This window comes from Ranitomeya variabilis, chromosome 3 (assembly GCF_051348905.1).
Source record: "Ranitomeya variabilis isolate aRanVar5 chromosome 3, aRanVar5.hap1, whole genome shotgun sequence".
NCBI lineage: Eukaryota > Metazoa > Chordata > Amphibia > Anura > Dendrobatidae > Ranitomeya > Ranitomeya variabilis.
This window is the reverse complement of record NC_135234.1, coordinates 385,005,262-385,030,325: the sequence shown is the minus strand read 5'-3', so window position 1 is coordinate 385,030,325 and position 25,064 is coordinate 385,005,262. Positions and strand designations below refer to the sequence as shown.

The following is a 25,064-nucleotide window of genomic DNA, read 5'->3' as shown; positions in this document are numbered from 1 at the left end:
CATTTAGTCCCAAGGGGGACATAGACTCCAAGAGGTAAATCCATCTTGTTTCGCGCTGCAATATTTTACGGTCCCAGTCACCCAACCTAACAGATTGGGGGACGGTTTCTATCACTTGAAAAGAGAATGCCGTCAGATCTCCTTGATGCTTCTCTACCATATGGCGTGCCAGAGGGGTCTCTCTCTTATGTTTAATGTCTCCTACATGTTCACCTATTCTTATTTTCAATTGCCTCTTAGTTTTTCCAACATAGTTTAAGGGACAACTACACGTACATAAGTAGTCCACCCCTGTAGTCCCACAGCTGGCAAAGTCTCTGTTTTCAGTAGTGGTCATATTTGACTGGAGATGCATTTGATACAGATGCTAGTGTTATCGGCCGAGAATTATTTGCACACTTATTAAAATTGTCACTGATAACTGTTCATTTGGAGCCGGTCATTTGTATTTTGCGTTTTTTGAAACAGCGCAGGATACGGCACAATTGTATGTCTTGAAGTCATACTTTGAAAAGCTTACCGTGCAGATCATTTTGTGGAGAGGCCTATTGGCAATTTCCTAATTTTCTATTTCATTTTCAATCAAGACTGTTAAATGGGATTTGGTTTTCTTCTATTGTATGTGGTTGGTTGCTCACATTTTCTGTGCGCTGAACAGAAGGTTTACATGACTTTTCTGCTTTGTAGAATTTTGTATGAGGTCTGTTAGAGGATAAGCTGCCAAATAACATCTTCTGTTAATATATGGTTTACACAGATAATTAATGTACCAGTCGGTGCAGAATTTTATCTAGTGTTATTTAGTGATTGCCCAGATATTTGAGCACAAAAAGAAGATAGAACTTGCATTATGAATGTATAAATTACATTCAATCTTCAACTATGTCCAATAAGTAGAGATGAGAGAATATTCGAGTGGAATTTTATTTTACTTTAATATTACAAAATTCGCATTTGCCAAAATGCCTTTTTTTTGTAATTCGCTTCAGTGCAGATACAGCAGAATCACATTCTGGCCCCTCCACTCTGCCCGGACCGACCTTGCTGTATGTGCTTATCATCACCACCAAGCACTTAATCCACTGGCCTTTTCATATTAGGCCAGGACTTTCAGCTCTGATGAGTCCTGGATGCTTCAGAACATAGGCGCGTAAGGTCGTAGCGCATGTGAAGACTTCATGGCATTGTGAACTTATGCCGAAATGTCCCAGGCCTTGTCACGTTAGGCCAGTACTTTGGATCTTTCAGGGATTCAACACTTGGCGGTGGTGATAATAAGATGCATCAAGGACCGCTAGAACTGGACCGTGAATGGTGAAGAGCCAAAGCCCGGAAAAGTGTGAGGTAAGGTGAGAATAAAACAAAAAATATTTTTTTTGCTACATCTCACTTTTATTGTGCTTTGGGATGTGGAGAGCATAATAAAGGACATTTAATTCACAGAGAATGACTTCACTGCAAATCGAATTCCCCAGGAAAATCCAAACAAATTGCTCAATTTGAGATTTGTCAGACTCTCTCATATCTACAAAAAAGGAAACAATTATATTGTCATTTTTTTAACTATTTATAAAAGATTTCATTTTGATGTCGTCTATCTGACTAAATTCCGATTTGTGAGTGTAAACTGGTGCTCTTGCGATTTCATACAGCAAGTCAAATACCCCTTCGATACATTGGTGTATAAATTCACAAATGCACAAATTCGGCTTAAATATTTATGTACCAAAATGTATTTTACTGTGATCATAAAATGATCACACAGCAAGAAGAATGGGAATGTTGCAGTAGCTAAGGGAATGGCTACTGGGCTCTCATCTTCAATTTTTCTGAGGGGTCACCATGAAACTTTCATTTGCCCCTAACCTAAACATAATGCATGATGTTAAATAAAACATGAAAAAAGTATAAATCTGATGGATGCTTTGATATATACCATTTGTTATCACCCTGTCACCTCTAGACTCCCATGCTAAAAAAGTTTTTATTTAACTAGCATTTTTTTGCTAGATGGCTCAAAATTGGACCAATTGGTATCATGACAAACGCTACCCATATCAAGGCAAGTTGGGATAATGATATGTCGAAAGACTGAGTTTGAGAAAAAAGTGCAAATCCAATGATACAACATTGTGTCTTTCTCACAAATGTTAGCCTTGTTATACACTTAATAGGTTTACAGGTAAGAAGACTGATATTATTTCTGAGAAATGGCAGCACAAGTATGTTTATTTTTGTCAAATATTAGGTAACAATTCAGAATCGGTAACGTGTCACTGAAAATGTTACTACATCGTGTTCACATACAAGTTCTTCTCACAAAATTAGAATACCATCAAAAAGTTAGTTTATTTAAGTTCTTTTTCAAGTGTTTACTTCTGTTAATGTTGATGATTATGGCTTACAGCCAATGAAAACCCAAAAGTCATTATCTCAGTAAATTAGAATACTTATAACACCAGCCTAAAAAATTATTTTAACATCTGAAATGTTGGGTCTAATTTAGTGAATAACTTGTAAGTCTGCAAACAAAATAAAACCATAATGTGCCTAAAAACAGAAAATAGTACATTTGCAACTGAATTTAAGCCTTAGAAAATGCTAAATTTGTTTGTAAAAGTAGACCTGGACCATACAGTAAAATGTGTCATTAGCAAATTCTAGTTAACTGCTGTTCATAGGCCTGTTCACACACTGTCTTTTGTTGTATTTTAGCACATTTTTGCTACAAAACAATGCAGCATTTTAAAGTTACAGAAAAGTGAAAACATTTTCTGAAATCTCGTGCACATGTTGCCCAATTCTTCCTTGCAGATTTGAAGGCATTTCAAATCTGCATCATGTCAATTATTTCAGCGTTTTTCACCTATTCAAATGAATGAGGACACAAATGCAAGTAAAAACACATATGCAACGCGCATATTTTAAGCAGAATTTTATCTGCCAACATTCTTTTTTTGCAGCAGCAGCTGAAAGATCTGTTGCAAATATTCAAGAAGTGAACATACACGACACTGAAATGGAAATAAATGGCACACAAATACCATTAATGCTTCCAAATAACACTTAATGATTTCTTAAATACCTAGCGCACCTTGAACAATACTGGTTTTTGGACTATTAACGTCTGCTCTTAACTGTGCTTAGTCGTACCAATACAAAGCATGGCTTTTAGGGACCAAAATTTCAATAAAAACATTTAATTCAAGGTCACAAGATAAATATTCTTGAATTCATACTTTTTCCCCTGGAAGTAGATAGCCCTGCACATTTGTATCAAGGTTGAGCTGGCTCTTTAGCATTGCATTAAATTATACCATTTAATCACTAGCATGATTGTAACCTAAACAATGTTGTACAAGTGCAGAACTCATGTCTACCACTTAGAATAACGAATAAATGACACAAGGTGAAGCCAAATATTGGGAATATTCATATAAAGATCATGGCCCATTTCTATAATTCTCCAACCCACTCTGTTTTTCTGACGACACACAACCTCGCAACTAGTATTCAGTTCACATACTAGAATAATGTCAAGGCACAATCATGCTTTGGAGCTCTTCTTGCTGGCTTCCTGTTCAAATAGGACAACAGAACATAGCAGCCTCCTGCCATCACCAAAATTCTTTCTTTGCGAACACCAGGACCTTGTACTGAATGGAAACTTCCTGTTTGTGAACGTCATTATGTAGAATAAAGTGTTCTCATATTCCAGCTATTAATCATATCCTCCATCTATCAATCCATTAAAACAAGCTAACAAATGTTACATGTTTTCAAAATGTGGTTGAACTAGATAGCCTGACTAATTTTCATTGCTCTGCCGAAATATAAAAGGATATGTACTAGAGATAAGCAAACTGATTTGAGGCGAGTTGAATTAGCTTTAAATTTTGCAAACATTTTGGATCCAACTTTTGGGGTGTTTTGCTTGGCGCAAGTCTGTCAAAATGGTGACCTTTTGATGGCTTCTAATAGACTAGGAAGGGAGTACCAAAATATATATTTATATTATTCCCCTATTCTGCCCTCATCTGTCACTCTGTTCAGTCCAGGTTTTTCTTCAGTTGTCCTTTTGTTCCTTCTGATCCGGTCTTCTCTTCAGACATTCTGTTGCTTCCTTTTGAGTGGTAGAAGCCTTGACAGTAGGGAGTAACAGGCTGTCCGAAGAGAAGACTGAACAGAGGGTGGAGGGTGTTGTGAACTCTATTTTTGGGCTCCCTCTAGTGGTCACAAGCGGTACTGTGTAGTGTTGTCTTTCTGCAGGTTGGCTGTATCAGCTGGTTCATTATCCTTGGTTGGTTTCCTATTTAGCTCACCTGGATACTCAGTTCCTTGCCTGCTATCAATGTATTCAGTGCTCTTCAGATTCCTTGTGATTACCTTGCTCCCAGCCTCTCCAAGACAAGCTAAGTTTTTGTCCGTTCATTTTTTGATTATCAGCATTCATCATGTTTCTTGTCCAGCTTGCTAGGATGTGATCTCCTCGCTTGCTGGTTGCTCTAGGGGACTGAGTTTCTCCCCCCACACCGTTAGTTGTTGCGGGGGTTCTTGAATCTCAGTGTGGATATTTTGTAAGGGTTTTTTACTGACCGCACAGACCCCTTTACTATTTTCTGCTATCTAGTATTAGTGGGCCTCTTTTGCTGAATCTGTTTTCACCCCTGTGTATGTGCCTTCCTCTTACCTCACCGTTATTATTTGTTGGGGGCTTCTATATCTTTGGGGATTATTTCTCTGGAGGCAAGAGAGGTCTTTCTTTCTCTCCAGGGGTAGTTAGTTCCTCAGGCTGGCTCGAGACGTCTAGGAATTTTTTAGGCACGTTCACCGGCTACTTCTAGTGTGTTTGGATAGGTTCAGATTTGCGGTCAGTCCAGTTTGCCACCTCCCTAGAACTTGTCCTATGTTTATTACTTAGCTGGAGTAATTCGTGATCCTCAACCACTAAGGATCATAACAGGAGGGGGAGCGACAGCAGAGATCTGGAGAAAGAATACTATTCATTTAAAAAAAAAAAGATCCTATATCTATTGTGCTCAAGAATGTAGACAGACACAACTTAAATTTCCAGCCTAATTTACGTGAATCTGATTAATTCAAATGTAAGCAGATTTGATAATCTGTAATAAAGGCATCTTTGAGAACAATTTTCATCTTACTTCAATGCATGTATTTTGGACTAAAATATTTTTTGCAATTGGGTTTTTATTAAAAATGTTCCACTCTCTGTTTCCCTGTTCATTGCAAGCTGCAGAATGAGATAAAAAGGGAATCTGTCAGCAGGATTTTGGAAAACAAGTCCAGCAATACCTTTAAAGTCCATTCCACCATTACTGAGAAATCAGCATTTGAATGGATATGCAAATGAGACTGTAGATCTGTGGTCTCCATCACTCCAGCTCTGTTCCTTACCTAGTGCTGCTCCCTCCTGCTTGACTTGGCTCCTTGGTTTGAAGTCACACAGCAAAGAGGCTGTCAGTTAAGCAGGAGATGGAGCTGGATAGGGAATAGAACGCTGATTTCTCCCTAATGGAGGACCAGACTGGCCATGTAAATTCTACATGAATTTGAAAAAGCCACACGTGCATATAAATAGTTTGGGGTATGAATTCCTGCTGGCAGATTTCCTTTAAAAAGGTTTCTGTCAGCAAAGAATGACTGTCCAAAACCAAATACAAGTGCTCGGTGTACACTTGGTGTGGCGACATATTTAACCCTTTCAACACATATGACGTATATATATGTCATATGTCCTGTCACTGACTATGATGCGGGCTCTGACGCTGAGCCTGCATCTTTACCCACACATGACAGCTGATTTAAACAGCTGTCATGTGCCTTTAACAGATGCAGTTGGAGCGGTGCTCTGCCCGCAGCGGTTAATCAGTTAATTCCTGCTGTCGATATCTGACAGCGAGATTTATCACATGCCGGCCGAAAGAATGTCATTCCAGCCGACTATCGGCACTCCTGTCACATGATTGTGCCACCGATGGGTTTTCATGACAGTTGTGGGCTGGCGTTCATTTGAGATTGTGATTTCTTTTATACATAGCAGTATTGATGCATGCTATGTATAGCACAGGCAATCAGATGACTGCAGCTTCAAGTCTCCTAAGGGGACTGTAAAATAATGTAAAAAGTGAAAAGAAAAAGTTTTTAGAAATATAAAAAAATTAAAAATACATAAATGTTCAAATCAAACACCTTTTGCCCCATTGAAAGCAAAACAATAACAAAAAACATATTTTTGGTATCGCTATGTTCAGAAATGTCCAATCTATCATAATATAAAATAAATTATTCAGACTGATAAACAGCATAACAAGAAAAAAATCAAAACACCAGAATTAATTTATTTTGGCTGCCTCAACATTGCAATAAAATGCAATAAGAGGCGGTCAAAACATCGTTTCTACCCCAAAATGGTAACAGTAAAAGTGTAAGCTCAGGGTGCAAAAAAATAAACTCTCACACAGTCCCATATCCTGAAAAATGGAAACGTCACAGGTCTCGGAAAATGGCGACAAATGCAAAAACTTTTTTTCATTCAAAGTTTAAACTATACACGGTTGGAATATATAACATCGATAAGGATGCCATATTGAACAATATTACAGTATACAAAGGGGAAGCTGATATTTACACAGTCATGGTGGACTTTTGCATAGTAGCGATCTTCTATATTTTCTGATAATTTAGTTATTATGCACCCAATGAGATATAATACTCTGACAGGTACAGTACAGACCAAACGTTTGGACACACCTTCTCATTTAAAGATTTTTCTGTATTTTCATGACTATGAAAATTGTACATTCACACTGAATGTTGTGTTGTGCAGAAGTCTGGTGGATACACAGCTGATCGTCCTACTGAATAGACGGTTAGAATTTGTATTATGGCAAGAAAAAAGCAGCTAAGTAAAAAAAAGTGCAGATGCAAAAACCATCAAGTGCTACAAAGAAACTGGCTCACATGAGGACCGCCCCAGGAAAGGAAGACCAAGAGTCACCTCTGCTTCTGAAGATAAGTTTATCCGAGTCACCAGCCTCAGAAATCACAGGTTAACAGCTGCTCAGATTAGAGATCAGGTCAACGCCACACATTTCTAGCAGCAGACACATCTCTATAACAACTGTTAAGAGGACACATTGTGCAGCAGGCCTTCATGGTAAAATAGCTGCTAGGAAACCACTGCTAAGGACAGGCAACAAGCAGAAGAGACTTGTTTGGGCTAAAGAACACAAGGAGTGGACATTAGACCAGTGGAAATCTGTGCTTTGGTCTGATGAGTCCAAATTTGAAATCTTTGGTTCCAACCACCGTGTCTTTGTGTGATGCAGAAAAGGTGAATGGATGGACTCTACATGCCTGATTCCCACCGTGAAGAATGGAGGAGGAGGTGTGATGGTGTGGGGGTGCTTTGCTGGTGACACTGTTGGGGATTTATTCAAAATTTAAGGCACACTGAACCAGCATGGCTACCACAGCATCTTGCAGCGGCATGCTATTTCATCCGGTTTGCGTTTTGTTGGACCATCATTTATTTTTCAACAGGACAATGACCCCAAACACACCTCCAGGCTGTGTAACGGCTATTTGACTGAGAAGGAGAGTGATAGGGTGCTACACCAGATGATCTGGCCTCCACAGTCACCAGACCTGAACCCAATCGAGATGGCTTGGGGTGAGCTGGAACGTAGAGTGAAGGTAAAAAGGGCCAACAAGTGCAAAGCATCTCTGGGAACTCCTTCAAGATTGTTGGAAGACCAATACCGGTGACTACCTCTTGAAGCTCATCAAGAGAATGCCGAGAGTGTGCAAAGCAGTCATCAAAGCAAAAGGTGGCTACTTAGAAGAACCTAGAATATAAGACATATTTTTAGTTTTTTCACACTTTTTTGTTAAGTATATAATTCCACATGTGTTAATTCATAGTTTTGATGCCTTCAGTGTGAATGTACAATTTTCTTAGTCATGAAAATACAGAAAAATCTTTAACCCCTGTCTGACCTCGGACGGGATAGTACGTCCGAGGTCAGAAGCCCCGCTTTGATGCGGGCTCCAGCGGTGGAAATGAGTTCATCGCCGACCCCCGTCACATGATAGGAGGTCGGTGATGCTTCAGCATTGTAGCCATAGAGGTCCTTGAGACCTCTACGGTTACTGATCCACGGTAGCTGTGAGCGCCACCCTGTGGTCGGCGCTCACAGCACACCTGCATTTCTGCTACATAGCAGCAAACATCAGATCGCTGCTATGTAGCAGAGCCGATCGAGTGGTGCCAGCTTCTAGCCTCCTATAGAGGCTATAGAAGCAAGGCAAAAGTAAAAAAAAGTAAAAAAATGTGAAAAAAATAAAAAAAATATAAAAGTTTTAAATCACCCCCCTTTCGCCCCAATCAAAATAAATCAATTAAAAAAAATCAAACCTACACATATTTGGTATCACCGCATTCAGAGTTGCCCGATCTATCAATAAAAAAAGCATTAACCTGATCACTAAACGGCGTAGCGAGAAAAAAATTTGAAACGCCAGAATTACGTTTTTTTGGTCGCCGAGACATTGCATTAAAATAGAATAACGGGCGATCAAAAGAACGTATCTGCACCAAAATGGTATCATTAAAAACGCCAGCTCAGTACGCAAAAAATAAGCCCTCAACCGACCCCAGATCATAAAAATGGAGACGCTACGAGAATCGGAAAATGGCACATTTTTTTTTTTTTATTTTTTTTTTAAGCAAAGTTTGGAATTTTTTTTCACCACTTAGATAAAAAATAACTTAGTCATGTTAGGTGTCTATGAACACGTACTGACCTGGAGAATCATAATTGCTGGTCAGTTTTACCATTTGGTGAACCTAGCAAAAAAGCCAAACAAAAAACAAGTGTGGGACTGCACTTTTTTTGCAATTTCACTGCACTTGGAATTTTTTTCCCGTTTTCTAGTACATGACATGGTAAAACCAATGATGTCTTTCAAAAGTGCTACTCGTCCCGCAAAAAATAAGCCCTCACATGGCCATATTGACGGAAAAATAAAAAAGTTATGGCTCTGGGAAGGAGGGGAGTGAAAAACAAACATGGAAAAACGGAAAATGCCAAGGTCATGAAGGGGTTAAATGAGAAAGTGTGTCCAAACTTTTGGCCTGTACTGTATGTGTGAAGGGAACAACACTTGCTAGATACTTTTGCCTTTGCTGCAGTGAATTCCAATTTAAGATTTGTGCTGTTATATTTTTTACCAATATCTTGTACTTGTTACATTTCAATAAACACTTGCAATAAATGTGCCCAGGTATATATTAATACTAGCTGTACTACCCGGCTTCGCCCGGGTTAATGACTGCTGTTAGCAAAATAGAATGTGTTAACAAAAATTTATTCTGCACACAAAAACCACAAAACAAATAGATAGAAATGTAATTATTAAAAGGCAAAAACTAAGCAAATAGAAGCATTTCACAACATATATTAGCTTTGTTATACTGAGAATGTCTTTGTTGCCTATATTAACCAATCAGAGCTCAGGTTAATTAACTGTAGCAAAATAGAAGCTGAGCTGTGATTGGTTGCTATTGGCAGCCTGATAAATCCCCAGCCAACAGGAAGCCCTCCCCCCTGGCAGTATATATTAGCTCACACATACACATAATAGACAGGTCATGTGACTGACAGCTGCCGTATTTCCTATATGGTACATTTGTTGCTCTTGTAGTTTGCTTATTAATCAGATTTTTATTTTTGAAGGACAATACCAGACTTGTGTGTGTTTTAGGGCGAGTTTTATGTGTCAAGTTGTGTGTGTTGAGTTGCGTGTGGCGACATGCATGTAGCGACTTTTGTGAGATGAGTTTTGTGTGGCGACATGCGTGTAGCAACATTTTGTGTGTTGAGTTGCATGTGACAGGTTAGTGTAGCAAGTTGTGTGCAGCAAGATTTGTGCATGGCGAGTTTTGCGCGTGGCGAGTTTTATGTGTGGTGCATTTTGAGTATGTGCAAGTTTTGTGTGAGGCAACTTTTGCATGTGGTGCAACTTTTGTACATGTGGCAATTTTTCTGTGTGTGCAAGTTTTGCATGAGGTGAGTTTTCCATGAGGTGAGTTTTGCACGTGTGGCGAGTTTTGCGTGAGCCTAGTTTTGCATATGGCGAGTTTTGCATGTAGCGAGTTTTGAGTGGTGACTTTTGTGTTTCGACTTTTATGTGGCGAGGTTGGTGTGTGTGTGTGGTGAAATGTGTGCTGAGGGTGGTATATGTGTTCAAGCACGTGGTAGTGTGTGGCGCATTTTGTGTTTGTGTTCATATCCCCGTGTGTGGTGAGTATCCCATGTCGGGGCCCCACCTTAGCAACTGTACGGTATATACTCTTTGTCGCCATCGCTCTCATTCTTTAAGTCCTCATTGTTCACATCTGGCAGCTGTCAATTTTCCTCCAACACTTTTCCCTTCACTTTTTCCCCATTATGTAGATAGGAGCAAAATTGTTTGGTGAATTGGAACGCGCGGGGTTAAAATTTCACCTCACAACATAGCCTATGACGCTCTCGGGGTCCAAACGTGTGACTGTGCAAAATTTTGTGGCTGTAGCTGCGACGGTACAGATGCCAATCCCGGACATACACACATACATACATACACACATTCAGCTTTATATATTAGATATACCTGTATGTAATCTCCTGTATATAGTATATACCTGTGTGTCATCTCACCTATATATAGTATATATCTGTGTGTCATCTCCTGTATATAGTATATACCTGTATGTCATCTCCTCCTATACATAGCATATACCTGTGTCATCTCCTCCTGTATATACTATATACCTGTAGGTAATCTGCTCCTGTATATAGTATATACCTGTGTGTCATCTCCTCCTGTATATAGTATATACCTGTATGTCATCTCCTCCTGTATGTAGTATGTACCTGTATGTCATCTCCTCCTCTATATAGTATATACCTGTGTGTCATCTCTCCTGTATATAGTATATATCTGTGTGTCATCTCCTCCTGTATATAGTATATACCTGTGTGTCATCTCCCCTGTAAATAGTATATACCTGTGTGTCATCTCCTGTATATAGTATATAGCTGTATGCCATCTCCTCCTGTATTAGCCCTCGTTCACACGTTATTTGGTCAGTATTTTTACCTCAGTATTTGTAAGCTAAAATGGCAGCCTGATAAATCCCCAGCCAACAGTAAGCCCACCCCCTGGCAGTATATATTAGCTCACACATACACATAATAGACTGGTCATGTGACTGACAGCTGCCGGATTCCTATATGGTACATTTGTTGCTCTTGTAGTTTGTCTGCTTATTAATCAGATTTTTATTTTTGAAGGATACCAGACTTGTGTGTGTTTTAGGGCGAGTTTCGTGTGTCAAGTTGTGTGTGTTGAGTTGCGTGTGGCGACATGCATGTAGGGACTTTTGTGAGATGAGTTTTGTGTGGCGACATGCGTGTAGCAACTTTTTGTGTGTCGAGTTGCATGTGACAGGTTAGTGTAGCAAGTTGTGTGCAGCAAGTTTTGCGCATGGCGAGTTTTGCGCGTGGCGAGTTTTATGTGTGGTGCCTTTTGAGTATGTGCAAGTTTTGTGTGAGGCAACTTTTGCATGTGTTGCAACTTTTGTGCATGTGGCAATTTTTCTGCGTGTGGCAATTTTTCTGCGTGTGCAAGTTTTGCGTGTGGCGAGTTTTGCACGTGTGGCGAGTTTTGCATGTGGAGAGTTTTGCGCGTGGCGAGTTTTGAGCGGCGACTTTTGTGTTTCTACTTTTATGTGGCGAGGTTGGTGTATGTGTGGTGAAATGTGCGCTGAGGGTGGTATATGTGTTTGAGCACGTGGTAGTCTGTGGCGCATTTTGTGTGTGTGTTCATATCCCCGTGGTGGTGTGGCGATTATCCCATGTTGGGGCACCACCTTAGCAACTGTACAGTATATACTCTTTGGCGCCATCGCTGTCATTCTTTAAGTCCCCCTTGTTCACATCTGGCAGCTGTTAATTTGCCTCCAACACTTTTCCTTTCATTTTTTCCCCATTATGAAGATAGGGGCAAAATTGTTTGGTGAATTGGAAAGCGCGGGGTTAAAATTTCACCTCACAACATAGCTTTGACGCTCTCGGGGCCCAGACGTGTGACTGTGCAAAATTTTGTGCCTGTAGCTGCGACGCCTCCAACACTTTTCCTTTCACTTTTTCCCCATTATGTAGATAGGGGCAAAATTGTTTGGTGAATTGGAAAGCACGGGGTTAAAATTTCACCTCACAACATAGCCTATGACGCTCTCGGGGTCCAGACGTGTGACTGTGCAAAATTTTGTGGCTGTAGCTGCGACGGTTCAGATGCCAATCCCGGACATACATACATACATACATACACACACACACACATTCAGCTTTATATATTAGATTTGGGCAAAGAAAAAATGCTTATATTCAAACCTTTTTCTGCAAAGTGACAGCGGGAAATAAAGTGATTGATAGGGGCAGCCGCTTTGTTATTTTTTCCTTTTACTATTCACATACATAGGCATTTATATTTTTTACAGAATAAACAGATAATAGACTAAAAAAAGGCAGCTGACAGAAGGGTATGAATGACACAATCGAGAACTAAGCCCACCAAGGCACGGGATTAGGTGGCGTGTATCGCTTGATGTCTGGGAGCTTGTTCTGGGCACCATCTCCTCTTTGGCTGCTCCGATCTCTCCCCAAAGCTCATCATTATAGTTTTTGTACAGTTCCATGTTGCAAATAACGACACATTGCATTTTCCTCCATGCTATTATTATTCTCCTCAGAAAGACAGCGTGATTTCCTGTGATCTTCAACACCGAATATACCTTAGCTGCTCAGTACAGCATCTTGCCCAGCAGTATCATGCGTTCCCTTGGATCTCTTTCATCTGCTCTGGAGAGAGGTCTCCGTTCACTGTACACATAGTCCCAAGCCTTGTTTTATGTGCCGGTACCCCCCGCCGAGGACACATTCTCAGCTATGCAACTGTATGTCAATGTAGATATGCTCGGCAGACGTCAACCTTGCAGAACAGGCCTCAGCGTGACAAATGTCAGAGCACAGGATATCTTTCTGAGTCAATCATAGTGAAACAGTTTCCTCTGTGCAGTCCAAAAAATAAAATAGAATTTAAGTACAAATTTTTTTCTTGTCCGATACTCTATTATTGAAGAGCATAGAAAAAAGGGGGAAATTTATAATTTGATTTATCAAAAAAACTGGCACACTTGCACAAAAAGTCACAAGAAAATTGGCTTTGAGATTTTGCTTAAACGGGCTATGGACCAACAAAGTTGCTATAGTTTTAGGCCCCAAATAGCTGTAAATTAAAACCCATACAGACTCCAGCCAATAAAATGGATGGATTTGATTTTCTGGTGCCTGTAGAGCCAAAGATGCATACAACTCTAAACAAATTGTTTGTATATTTATCCAATAGCAGAATTAAATACTGGTCTTGATAAATGCCCCAAAATGTTTTAGGTTGGAAATAAATGGAATATGTAAGAAAAAGATGGAGTCACATATAAAATCTTACCTATTTTTTCACCCATATGACAAAAGGAAAAAACTGCTTGGAAATCTAAAGTAGATGCTCAGCAGAAACGTGGTCCTTCGACTATAAATCTGGCCGCAGACGGCAAAATCCACCACAATATCATTCTATCTATTAGAGAAGGGCAAATCTTTTGAAATTCGAATTTATCGAGTTCGCTGAGCTTTTCAAGAAAATTAGACTAGCAGTGAATTGATTTGCCATGAATAGCAAGTACTTCAATTGCCCTAAAAAGAAGTATATAACACTTTGATGTCTCCTAGGACTGTATCAACTCATTTTAAGCTCCTTAATGCAAGACCAAAGTGAACTCAATAAATATGGCTATGGGTAAACAGATGGTAGCTGTTCTACACTGCCGTGCTGTCACACACAATCTGCAATGTTTATTCAGTGATACTGTATATGGCACTGTCTAATAATTGAGCTGTGATGTGACTCTCAATCCAGATTCACCCTAAATTGGATGCTGCATTCCCTGCTTGTGTGCAGACTATGCAGTCCCTCCTATCCAACAGAAAATGTTGCATGGAAAAGTGCCGCGTTATTTCTCTACCTGTCTACCTACAGTTGGGAAAATAAGTATTTGATACACTGATGATTTTACAAGTTTTCCCATCTACAAAGAATAGAGAGGTCTGTAATATTTATTGGAGGAAGATTTCAACTATGAGAGACAGAATCTAAAAATAAAAAAATAAAAATGAAAATCCCATTGTGTAATTTTTACATAATTTGCATTTTAATGCATGGAATAAGTATTTGATACAATAGAAAAACAGAAGTTAATATTTGGTATAGAAACACTCAATCAATCACACTCCAACTTCTCGACCATGGCCAAGACGAAAGAGCAATCAATCACACTCCAACCTCTCGACCATGGCCAAGACTAAAGAGCTGTACAGTTCTACAAAAAAATTGTAGAACTGTACAAGGTTTGGATGGGCTACAGGACAACAGGCAAGCAGCTTTGTGAGAAGCCAACAACTGCTGGCACAATTATTAGAAAATGGAAGAAATACAAGATGCCTCGAGGGGTAATAATGATTCTGAAAATGGTCAGGAATCAGCCCAGAATTACACGAGAAGACCTGGTTAATCACCTGACGAGAACTGTGACCTCAGTCTCAAACATTACCGTTAGTAACACACTACTCCGTCATAGATTAAAATCATTCAGGGAACGCAAGGTTCCCCTGCTCACATAAGCATACATCTAGGCCCGCTTGAAGCTCGATATGACCATCTGGATGATCCAGTGGAGTCATGGGAGAAGGGCATGTGGTCACATGAGACCAACATAAAACTTTTTGCTATCAAATACACAAACAAGGGTGAGTACAACCCCAAAAACTTCATCCCAACCGTGAAGCATGCTGGAGGAACCATCATACTTTCGGTGTGCTTTTCTGCAAAGGGGACAGAAAGACTGCATTGTATTGAAGGGAGGATGGATGGGGTCATGTATCGTGAGATTTTGGTTAACAACCTCCTTCCCTCAGTAAGAGCATTGAAGATGGGTCATGGCTGGGTCTTCAAGCATGGCAATGACCTAAAACACACAGCCAGGAAGTGGCTCCGTAAGAAGCATTTCAAGCAAGCTTAGCCAGACCTGAACCAATTGAATATGTTTGGAAGGGGATGAAACTCAATGTTACCCAGCAACAGCCCCTTGACCAAACTTGGTCAAGAACTACAGGAAATGTCTGATCTCTGTAATTGCAAACAAAGGTTTCTTTGCCAAATATTACGTTTTGTTTTTCTACTGTATCAAATACTTATTTCATGCAATAAAATGCAAATTATTTATGTAAAAATAATTCAATGTGATTTTCTGGATCTATCTATCCCATAACTATCTATCTATCTATCTATCTATCCCATATCTATCCATCTATCCCATATCTATCTATCTATCTATCTATCTATCTATCTATCTATCTATCTATCTATCTATCTATCTATCTATCTATCTACCAAAACCTTAAGGTCTCCTTTCTGCCATTTGACAGAATAGCACGTCCGATGGCAGATCCCCTTGGTGAGCCCACATCAAAGCCGGGACATATCAGCTGTTTTTAACAGCTGACATGTGCCTGCAATAGCGGCGGGGTGTAATCTCAGTCCTCCCGCTGCTATTAACTAGTTAAATGCTGCTGTCAAATGCTGACTGCAGCATTTAACTAGTGCTTCCGGCCATCAGGCCGGAAATGCGCGAACCGCTGACCCCCGTCACGTGATCGGGGGTCAGCGGTGCATTGGCATAACAACAAGAGGTCTCCTGATGTTTAAAAAAATATAAAAGTTCAAATCACCCCCCCTTTCGCTCCATTCAAAATAAAACAATAAAAAATCAAACCTACACATATTTGGTATCACCGCGTTCAGAATCGCCCAATCTATCAATAAAAAAAGGATTAACCTGATTGCTAAACGGCGTAGCAAGAAAAAAATTAAAAACGCCAGAATTACGTTTTTTTTGGATGCCGAGACATTGCATTAAAATGCAATAACGGGCGATCAAAAGAACGCATCTGCACCCATTTTTTTTTTTTTTTAGCAAAGTTTGGAATTTTTGTTCCCCACTTAGATAAAAAATAACCTAGCCATGTTAAGAGAATCATAACGGCAGGTCAATTTTAGCATCTAGTGAACACAGCAAGAAAGCCAAACAAAAAACAAGTGTGGGATTGAACTTTTTTTGCAATTTCACCGCACTTGGAATTTGTTTCCCATTTTCCAGTACACCACATAGTAAAACCAATGATGTCGTTCAAAAGTACAACTCGTCCCGCAAAAAAGAAGCCTTCACATGGCCATATTGAGGGAAAAATAAAAAAGTTATGGCTCTGGGAAGGAGGGGAGCGAAAAACGAAAACGCAAAACTGAAAAAAGCTCTGGGGGTTAAGGGGTTAAACCTCACTCATAATTTCTTTTATATAAACCATTAACTAGTATACATGCTTTGCAATCCTCATCCACTTTGCACAGATGAACTACTGTTAAACATTTGTTAAACTATTTTTAAGGCAAAACATGAGCTAATGGCTGTCTGCACATGTAGACTAATGGTATCTCTGGTACAGGAGAGACTAACTTAATGACCCTATTTAAACGAGTCAATAATAATGCACAGGAAATAAAATACTTTACTCCCTATTTTATGTATACAAGTAAACTGAAATTGTATGGCATAATCTAGTGAACATCAACAGTAAGCTTTAACAGTTACGGTAGTTGCCTACAAAAATACTAAGACCATAGGACACAGTTCTGCATCATATTTAACCCCTTCATGACCTTGGGATTTTCCGTTTTTCCGTGTTCGTTTTTCACTCCCCTCCTTCCCAGAGCCATAACTTTTTTATTTTTCCGTCAATATGGCCATGTGAGGGCTTATTTTTTGTGGGACGAGTTGTACTTTTGAACGACATCATTGGCTTTACCATGTCGTGTACTGGAAAACAGGAAAAAAATTCCAAGTGCAGTGAAATTGCAAAAAAAGTGCAGTCCCACACTTGTTTTTTGTTTGGCTTTTTTGCTAGGTTCACTAAATGCTAAAACTGACCTGCCATTATGATTCTCCAGGTCAGTACGAGTTCATAGACACCTAACATGACTAGGTTATTTTTTATCTAAGTGGTGAAAAAAAATTCCAAACTTTGTTTAAAAAAAAAAAATTGCGCCATTTTCCGATACCCGTAGCGTCTCCATTTTTCATGATCTGGGGTCGGTTGAGGGCTTATTTTTTGCTTGCCAAGCTGGCGTTTTTAATGATACCATTTTGGTGGAGATACGTTCTTTTGATCGCCCATTATTGCATTTTAATGCAATGTCGCGGCGACAAAAAAAACGTAATTCTGGCGTTTCTAATTTTTTTTTCGCTACGCCGTTTAGCAATCAGGTTAATGCTTTTTTTATTGATAGATCGGGCGATTCTGAACGCGGCGATACCAAATATGTGTAGGTTTGATTTCTTTTATTGATTTATTTTGATTGGGGCGAAAGGGGGGTAATTTAAACTTTTATATTTTTTTTATTTTTTCACATTTTTTTAAAAAAATTTTTTTTACTTTTGCCATGCTTCTATAGCCTCCATAGGAGGCTAGAAGCTGGCACCACTCGATCGGCCCTGCTACATAGCAGCAATCTGATGTTCGCTGCTATGTAGCAGAAATGCAGGTGTGCTGTGAGCGCCGACCACAGGGTGGCACTCACAGCTACCGTGGATCAGTAACCATAGAGGTCTCAAGGACCTCTATGGTTACAATGCTGAAGCATCGCCGACCTCCGATCATGTGACGGGGGTCGGCGATGCGATCATTTCCGGCCGCCCGGCCGGAAGCGGTAGTTAAATGCCGCTGTCTGCGTTTGACAGTGGCATTTAACTAGTTAATAGGCGCGGGCAGATCGCAATTCTGCCCACGCCTATTACGGGCACATGTCAGCTGTTCAAAGCAGCTGACATGTCCCGGCTTTGATGTGGGCTCACTGCCGGAGCCCGCATCAAAGCGGGGCTTCTGACCTCGGACGTACTATCCCGTCCGAGGTCAGAAAGGGGTTAAGGAAGCAATAGCTTAAAGAGAACCTGTCACCCCCCCCCAGTCGTTTCAAACTAAAAGAGCCACCTTGTGCAGCAGTAATGCTGCATTCTGACAAGGTGGCTCTTTTAGTTCTGGGTGCTGTAACTAGAGAAATAATCAGTTTTATCATTTGTCCGAAATACCTGGTCTTCAGTTAAGTGGGCCGGCGTTTACCCCCTGCTTCAGACAGCACACAGGTGTCACACATCTTCTTGGCGCCGGTTGCCGCCTCCTCCTCACCGCTGTTTTCAAAAGTAGCCGGCACCTGCACTCTTTTCCCCTGCCTGGTGCAGGCGCAGTGAGCGCTGGCCGTCTTTCCTCATATGCAGCCCAGCTGACTGCGCCTGCGCGGCCGACCTGCCTGTGATTCCCAGCTCCGCAATGTGAATAAATCATAAGTCACTGCAGGGCTGGGAATCACAAGCAGTTAAGGACTGTTGTATAGTATATATGACCTCATACGCAGCAACATCACTGCTCATCAGTATAACAATGACTGATTAAATCATATAACAGGTAGTATGGCCACAACACATTGACATAAAGTGCTAAAGTGCTAAGATAAAAAACAGTCGTGATGCACAGTTAATCATGAGCATAGTTCCCAAAAATGACCTATCAGATGATAAAGTTGATGGCCCAGAGGATCCAGGTGCGCAGTTATGGGGTCAATTCTCCATCATTTTTACTGTCAAAGTGGCGCTGCAGTACAGGGAGCTGCTCCTTTCACATACATAGGGCTGTGTTGCACTTCCCTACACTGCGGATAAATGGCATTGCTGCTGTGGAGGGGAAAAAATGCTGCTGCCCCTGTTCTTTTGCAAGGTCCTGACAATCAGACCCCTTCTGATCAGTAAGTAAAATACCATTATGTTTAATGTTGGGGGATCTCCTTTAGGCTACTTTCACACTTGCGTCGTACGACGCACGACGAATTGTGTTGTTGCGACGTACCGACGCAAGCAGTGAGAGCACCGCACAACGGGGGCAGCGGATGCTGTTTTTCAAGGCATCCGCTGCACCATTGTAAGGTGCGGGGAGGAGGGGGCAGAGTTCCGGCGGCGCATGCGCGGTCGGAAATGGCGGACACGACGCACCAAAAAATGTTACATGCAACGTTTTTTTGGTGCCGACGGTCCGACGCAACACGACGTAACCGTCGCATGATGGTTGCGACGTGTGGCAATGCATCGCTAATGTTAGTCTATGGACAAAAAATGTGGCTTTTTTAGCCACAATGACGCATTTCGACGTGCAGTGCACACACAACGTATAAAAAAATCTGTCCGTTTTACACGGACGACAATCGCAGAAATTTTCCCTGAATAGTGATCCGTATGTCATTCATGTGCAGTGCGAGGATCAGGGCCGTATTTAGAGTTTCTGCTGCCCTAGGCACTTTTCGTGCTGCCTCCCCCATTGGTGAGTATGACTAATGCAGACACTATCGGCAGTGACTTAGGCTACTTTCACATCAGCGATTTTTGACATTTGCGGCAGATCCGGCAGTTTTTCCGCATCCGTAACGGATCACTTACGGCAACACTGTGTTCGGCCTCATTCATTCCCTATGGGACTTTTTTTTTTGTCTCACCTCAAGTGCCATAGGGAATGAATGACACGCAGCCTCCCCATATACACTGTATGAGCCCCACACAACCTCCCTATATACAGCATGAGCCCCACACAGCCTCCCCATATACTGCATGAGCCCCCACACAGCCTCCCCATATACTGCATGAACCCTACACAGCCCCCCATATACAGCATGAGACCAGCCTCTCATCTCCTCTCCTCAGCAGCCTCCCCTCTCCAGCCTCTCATCTCCTCTCCTCAGCAGCCTCCCCTCTCCAGCCTCTCATCCCCTCTCCTCAGCAGCCTCCCCTCTCCTCACCAGCCTCTCATATAGTCCCCTCAGAAGCCTCCCCTCTCCTCACTCACATCAGCAGCCTCTCATCTCCTCCCCTTGGCAGCCTCCCCTCAGCAGCCTCTCATCTCCTCACCAGCCTCTCATCTCCTCTCCTCAGCAGCCTCCCCTCTCCTCAGCAGCCTCCCCTCACCAGCCTCTCATCTCCTCTCCTCAGCAGCCTCCCCTCACCAGCCTCTCATCTCCTCAGCAGCCTCCCCTCACCAGCCTCTCATCTCCTCAGCAGCCTCCCCTCAACAGCCTCTCATCTCTTCTCCTTTCCAGCCTCTCATCTCCTCTCCTTTCCAGCCTCTCATCTCCTGTCTTTTCCAGCCTCTCATCTCCTCTCCTTTCCAGCCTCTCATCTCCTCTCCTTACCAGCCTCTCATCTCTTCTTTCCAGCCTCTCATCTCCTCTCCTTTCCAGCCTCTCATCTCCTCTCCTTACCAGCCTCTCATCTCCTCTCCTTTCCAGCCTCTCATCTCCTCTCCTTACCAGCCTCTCATCTCCTCTCCTTACCAGCCTCTCATCTCCTCTCCTCAGCAGCCTCACCTCTCCAGCCTCTCATCCCCCCTCCTCAGCAGCCTCCCCTCTCCTCACCAGCCTCTCATATAGTCCCCTCAGAAGCCTCCCCTCTCCTCACTCACATCAGCAGCCTCTCATCTCCTCCCCTTAGCAGCCTCCCCTCAGCAGCCTCTCATCTCCTCACCAGCCTCTCATCTCCTCTCCTCAGCAGCCTCCCCTCTCCTCAGCAGCCTCCCCTCACCAGCCTCTCATCTCCTCTCCTCAGCAGCCTCCCCTCACCAGCCTCTCATCTCCTCAGCAGCCTCCCCTCACCAGCCTCTCATCTCCTCAGCAGCCTCCCCTCACCAGCCTCTCATCTCCTCAGCAGCCTCCCCTCAACAGCCTCTCATCTCTTCTCCTTTCCAGCCTCTCATCTCCTCTCCTTTCCAGCCTCTCATCTCCTGTCTTTTCCAGCCTCTCATCTCCTCTCCTTTCCAGCCTCTCATCTCCTCTCCTTACCAGCCTCTCATCTCCTCTCCTTTCCAGCCTCTCATCTCCTCTCCTTACCAGCCTCTCATCTCCTCTTCTTTCCAGCCTCTCATCTCCTCTCCTTTCCAGCCTCTCATCTCCTCTCCTTTCCAGCCTCTCATCTCCTCTCCTTACCAGCCTCTCATCTCCTCTCCTTACCAGCCTCTCATCTCCTCTCCTCAGCAGCCTCCCCTCTCCAGCCTCTCATCCCCCCTCCTCAGCAGCCTCCCCTCTCCTCACCAGCCTCTCATATAGTCCCCTCAGAAGCCTCCCCTCTCCTCACTCACATCAGCAGCCTCTCATCTCCTCCCCTTAGCAGCCTCCCCTCAGCAGCCTCTCATCTCCTCACCAGCCTCTCATCTCCTCTCCTCAGCAGCCTCCCCTCTCCTCAGCAGCCTCCCCTCACCAGCCTCTCATCTCCTCTCCTCAGCAGCCTCCCCTCACCAGCCTCTCATCTCCTCAGCAGCCTCCCCTCACCAGCCTCTCATCTCCTCAGCAGCCTCCCCTCACCAGCCTCTCATCTCTTCTCCTTTCCAGCCTCTCATCTCCTCTCCTTTCCAGCCTCTCATCTCCTATCTTTTCCAGCCTCTCATCTCTTCTTTCCAGCCTCATCTCCTCTCCTTACCAGCCTCTCATATCCTCTCCAGCCTCTCATCTCCTCTCCATACCAGCCTCTCATCTCCTCTCCAGCCTCTCATCTCCTCTCCTTACCAGCCTCTCATCTCCTCTTCTTTCCAGCCTCTCATCTCCTCTCCTTTCCAGCCTCTCATCTTCTCTCCTTACCAGCCTCTCATCTCCTTTCCTTTCCAGCCTCTCATCTCCTCTCCTTACCAGCCTCTCATCTCCTCTCCTTACCAGCCTCTCATCACCTCTCCTTAACAGCCTCTCATATCCTCCCCTTAGCAGCCTCTCATCTCCTCTCCTTACCAGCCTCTCATCTCCTCTCCTTACCAGCCTCTCATCTCCTCTCCTTTCCAGCCTCTCATCTCCTCTCCTTACCAGCCTCTCATCTCCTCTCCTTACCAGCCTCTCATCTCCTCTCCTTACCAGCCTCTCATCTCCTCCCCTTACCAGCCTCTCAGCTCCTTTCCTTACCAGCCTCTCATCTCCTCTCCTTACCAGCCTCTCATCTCCTCTACTTTCCAGCCTCTCATATACTCCCCTTAGCAGCCTCCCCTCTCCTCACTCACATCAGCAGACTCCCGTCTCCTCTCTCACCTCACTCCTCTCTTCAGCTTCCTCCGAGTTTTCACACACTGCCCACCTCCTGTCCCTGCTCACCGCCGACTTCAGTATCTTCTCCCATAAACATGACCTGCTTCTCTGCAGTCTGCTCCAGTGCTCCTACATTAAGAAGAGCGCGCAGCGTGTCACATGACCGGCATCAGGACCATGATCCACTTGGGCCTGCTGCTGCTTAAAGGTACAGCACCCATTTCCGCCCCATACAGTAGTCAGTAATGCCCTGATGGCGGCCCTGCGCCCGAGACCCCCTCCCCCCGCAGCAGCCGGGACTGAGGTGGGTGGGTGGGCGGGGCGACCCCGGACTTTAAAAAAAATATATATATTTTTTAAACTTGCTCAGGTGCCGCCCCCTGCATTGTCCCGCCCTAGGCACATGCCCTCAAGTGCCTAGTGGCAAATACGACCCTGGCGAGGATGCGATTTTCTCACATGTAAGAATCCGTGTGACATCCGTATGACATCCGTATGGTGAGATTTTCTCGCCTGCTTGCAAAATGGACATATAATGGATCCATGGGCTCAAATATTCGTGACAATATCTACCGTATATACTCGAGTATAAGCCGAGATTTTCAGCCCATTTTTTTAGGCTGAAAGTGCTCTCGGCTTATACTTGAGTCATTGTCCTGGGGGGAGGGGGAGCGGCGGCTGTGACATACTCACCTGCTCCTGACAAGGTCCTGGCGAGGTCCCTGCATCTCCGATGGTCTCCCGGCGCTGACAGCTTCTTCCTGAATATGGACGTGACTCCACTCCCATAGGGGGTGGAGCTGCATATTCATTACTGTAATGAGGGGTACTAGTGACCGCTCAACAGTGGAAGAAGCTGTAGCTGTCAGCGCCTGGAGTAGACCATCAGGGAAGCTGCCATGGACCGTGCCGGGAGCATGTGAGTATAATGGGGAGGGTGAACAACATTGTGCGATATTCACCTCTCCTCGTTCCACCGCCAGGCTCCGTCTTCCGCGTCCTCTGCTGTGACGCTCGGGTCAGAGGGCGCGATGACGTGGTTAGTGCGCGCCCTCTGCCTGAACGTCAGTGCAGAGGACACGGAAGCGCCCGGCGGTGGAACAAGGACAGGTGAATATTGCAAGTGCTGGGGGCCTGAGTGACAAGAGGTGAGTATGCCATTTTTTTTATCGCAGCAACAGCATATGGGGCAAATATCTCTATGGAGCATCTTATGGGGCCATAATCAGCATTTGTGCAGCATTATATATGGGGCAAATATCTCTATGGAGCATCTTATGGGGCCATAAACAACATTTGTGCAGCATTATATGGGGCAAATGTCTCTATGGAGCATCTTATGGGGCCATTATTAACCTTTGTGCAGCATTAAATGGGGCATATTTTAATATGGAACATCTTATGGGGCCCATCATGAACTGTATAGAGCATTATGTGGGGCTCCTGATTCAATATGGATAATCAAAAACACTTAACCTACTGATATCTCCATTAATTTTACTTTTATTGGTATCTATTTTTATTTTTGAAATTTACCGGTAGCTGCTGCATTTCCCACCCTAGGCTTATACTCGAGTCATTAAGTATTCCCAGTTTTTTGTGGCAAAGCTAGGGGTCTCGGCTTATACTCGGGTCGGCTTATACTCGAGTATATACGGCATCCAGTATATATATATATATACTGTATATATATATATATATATATATATATATATATATATATATACAGTACAGACCAAAAGTTTGGACACACCTTCTCATTTAAAGATTGTTCTGTATTTTCATGACTATGAAAATTGTACTTTCACACTGAAGGCATCAAAGCTATGAATTAACACATGTGGAATGATATACTTACCAAAAAAGTGTGAAACAACTGAAATTATGTCTTATATTCTAGGTTCTTCAAAGTAGCCACCTTTTGTTTTGATGATTGCTTTGCATACTCTTGGCATTCTCTTGATGAGCTTCAAGAGGTAGTCACTGGGAATGGTCTTCCAACAATCTTAAAGAAGTTCCCAGAGATGCTTAGTACTTGTTGGCTCTTTTGCCTTCACTCTGCGGTCCAGCTCACCCCAAACCATCTTGATTGGGTTCAGGTCTGGTGACTGTGGAGGCCAGATCATCTGGCGTAGCACCCCAGCACTCCCCTTCTTGGTCAGTTAGCCCTTACACAGCCTGGAGGTGTGTTTGGGGTCATTGTCCTGTTGAAAAATAAATGATGGTCCAACTAAACGCAAACTGGATGGAATAGCATGCCGCTGCAAGATGCTGCGTTAGCCATGCTGGTTCAGTATGCCTTCAATTTTGAATAAATCCCCAATAGTGTCACCAGCAAAGCAACCCCACACCATCACACCTCTTTCTCCATGCTTCACAGTGGGAACCAGGCATGGAGTCCATCCGTTCACCTTTTCTGCGTCGCACAAAGACAGGTGGTTGGAGCCAAAGATCTCAAAATTTGGACTCATCAGACCAAAGCACAGATTTCCACTGGTCTAATGTCCATTCCTTGTGTTCTTTAGCCCAAACAAGTCTCTTCTGCTTGTTGCCTGTCCTTAGCAGCGGTTTCCTAGCAGCTATTTTACCATGAAGGCCTGCTGCACAAAGTCTCCTCTTAACAGTTGTTGTAAAGATATGTCTGTTGCTAGAACTCTGTGTGGCATTGACCTGGTCTCTAATGTGAGCTGCTGTTAACCTGCGATTTCTGAGGCTGGTGACTCGGATAAACTTAT

At 43.0% G+C, this 25,064-nt stretch overlaps 1 protein-coding gene across 10 annotated transcripts in view; it reads right to left on the bottom strand.

The window, feature by feature from the left end:
* The window catches only part of ADGRB2 (adhesion G protein-coupled receptor B2), a 666,055-nt gene that overhangs the window by 571,013 nt on the left and 69,978 nt on the right, over positions 1-25,064 (bottom strand). The window lies entirely within an intron of this gene.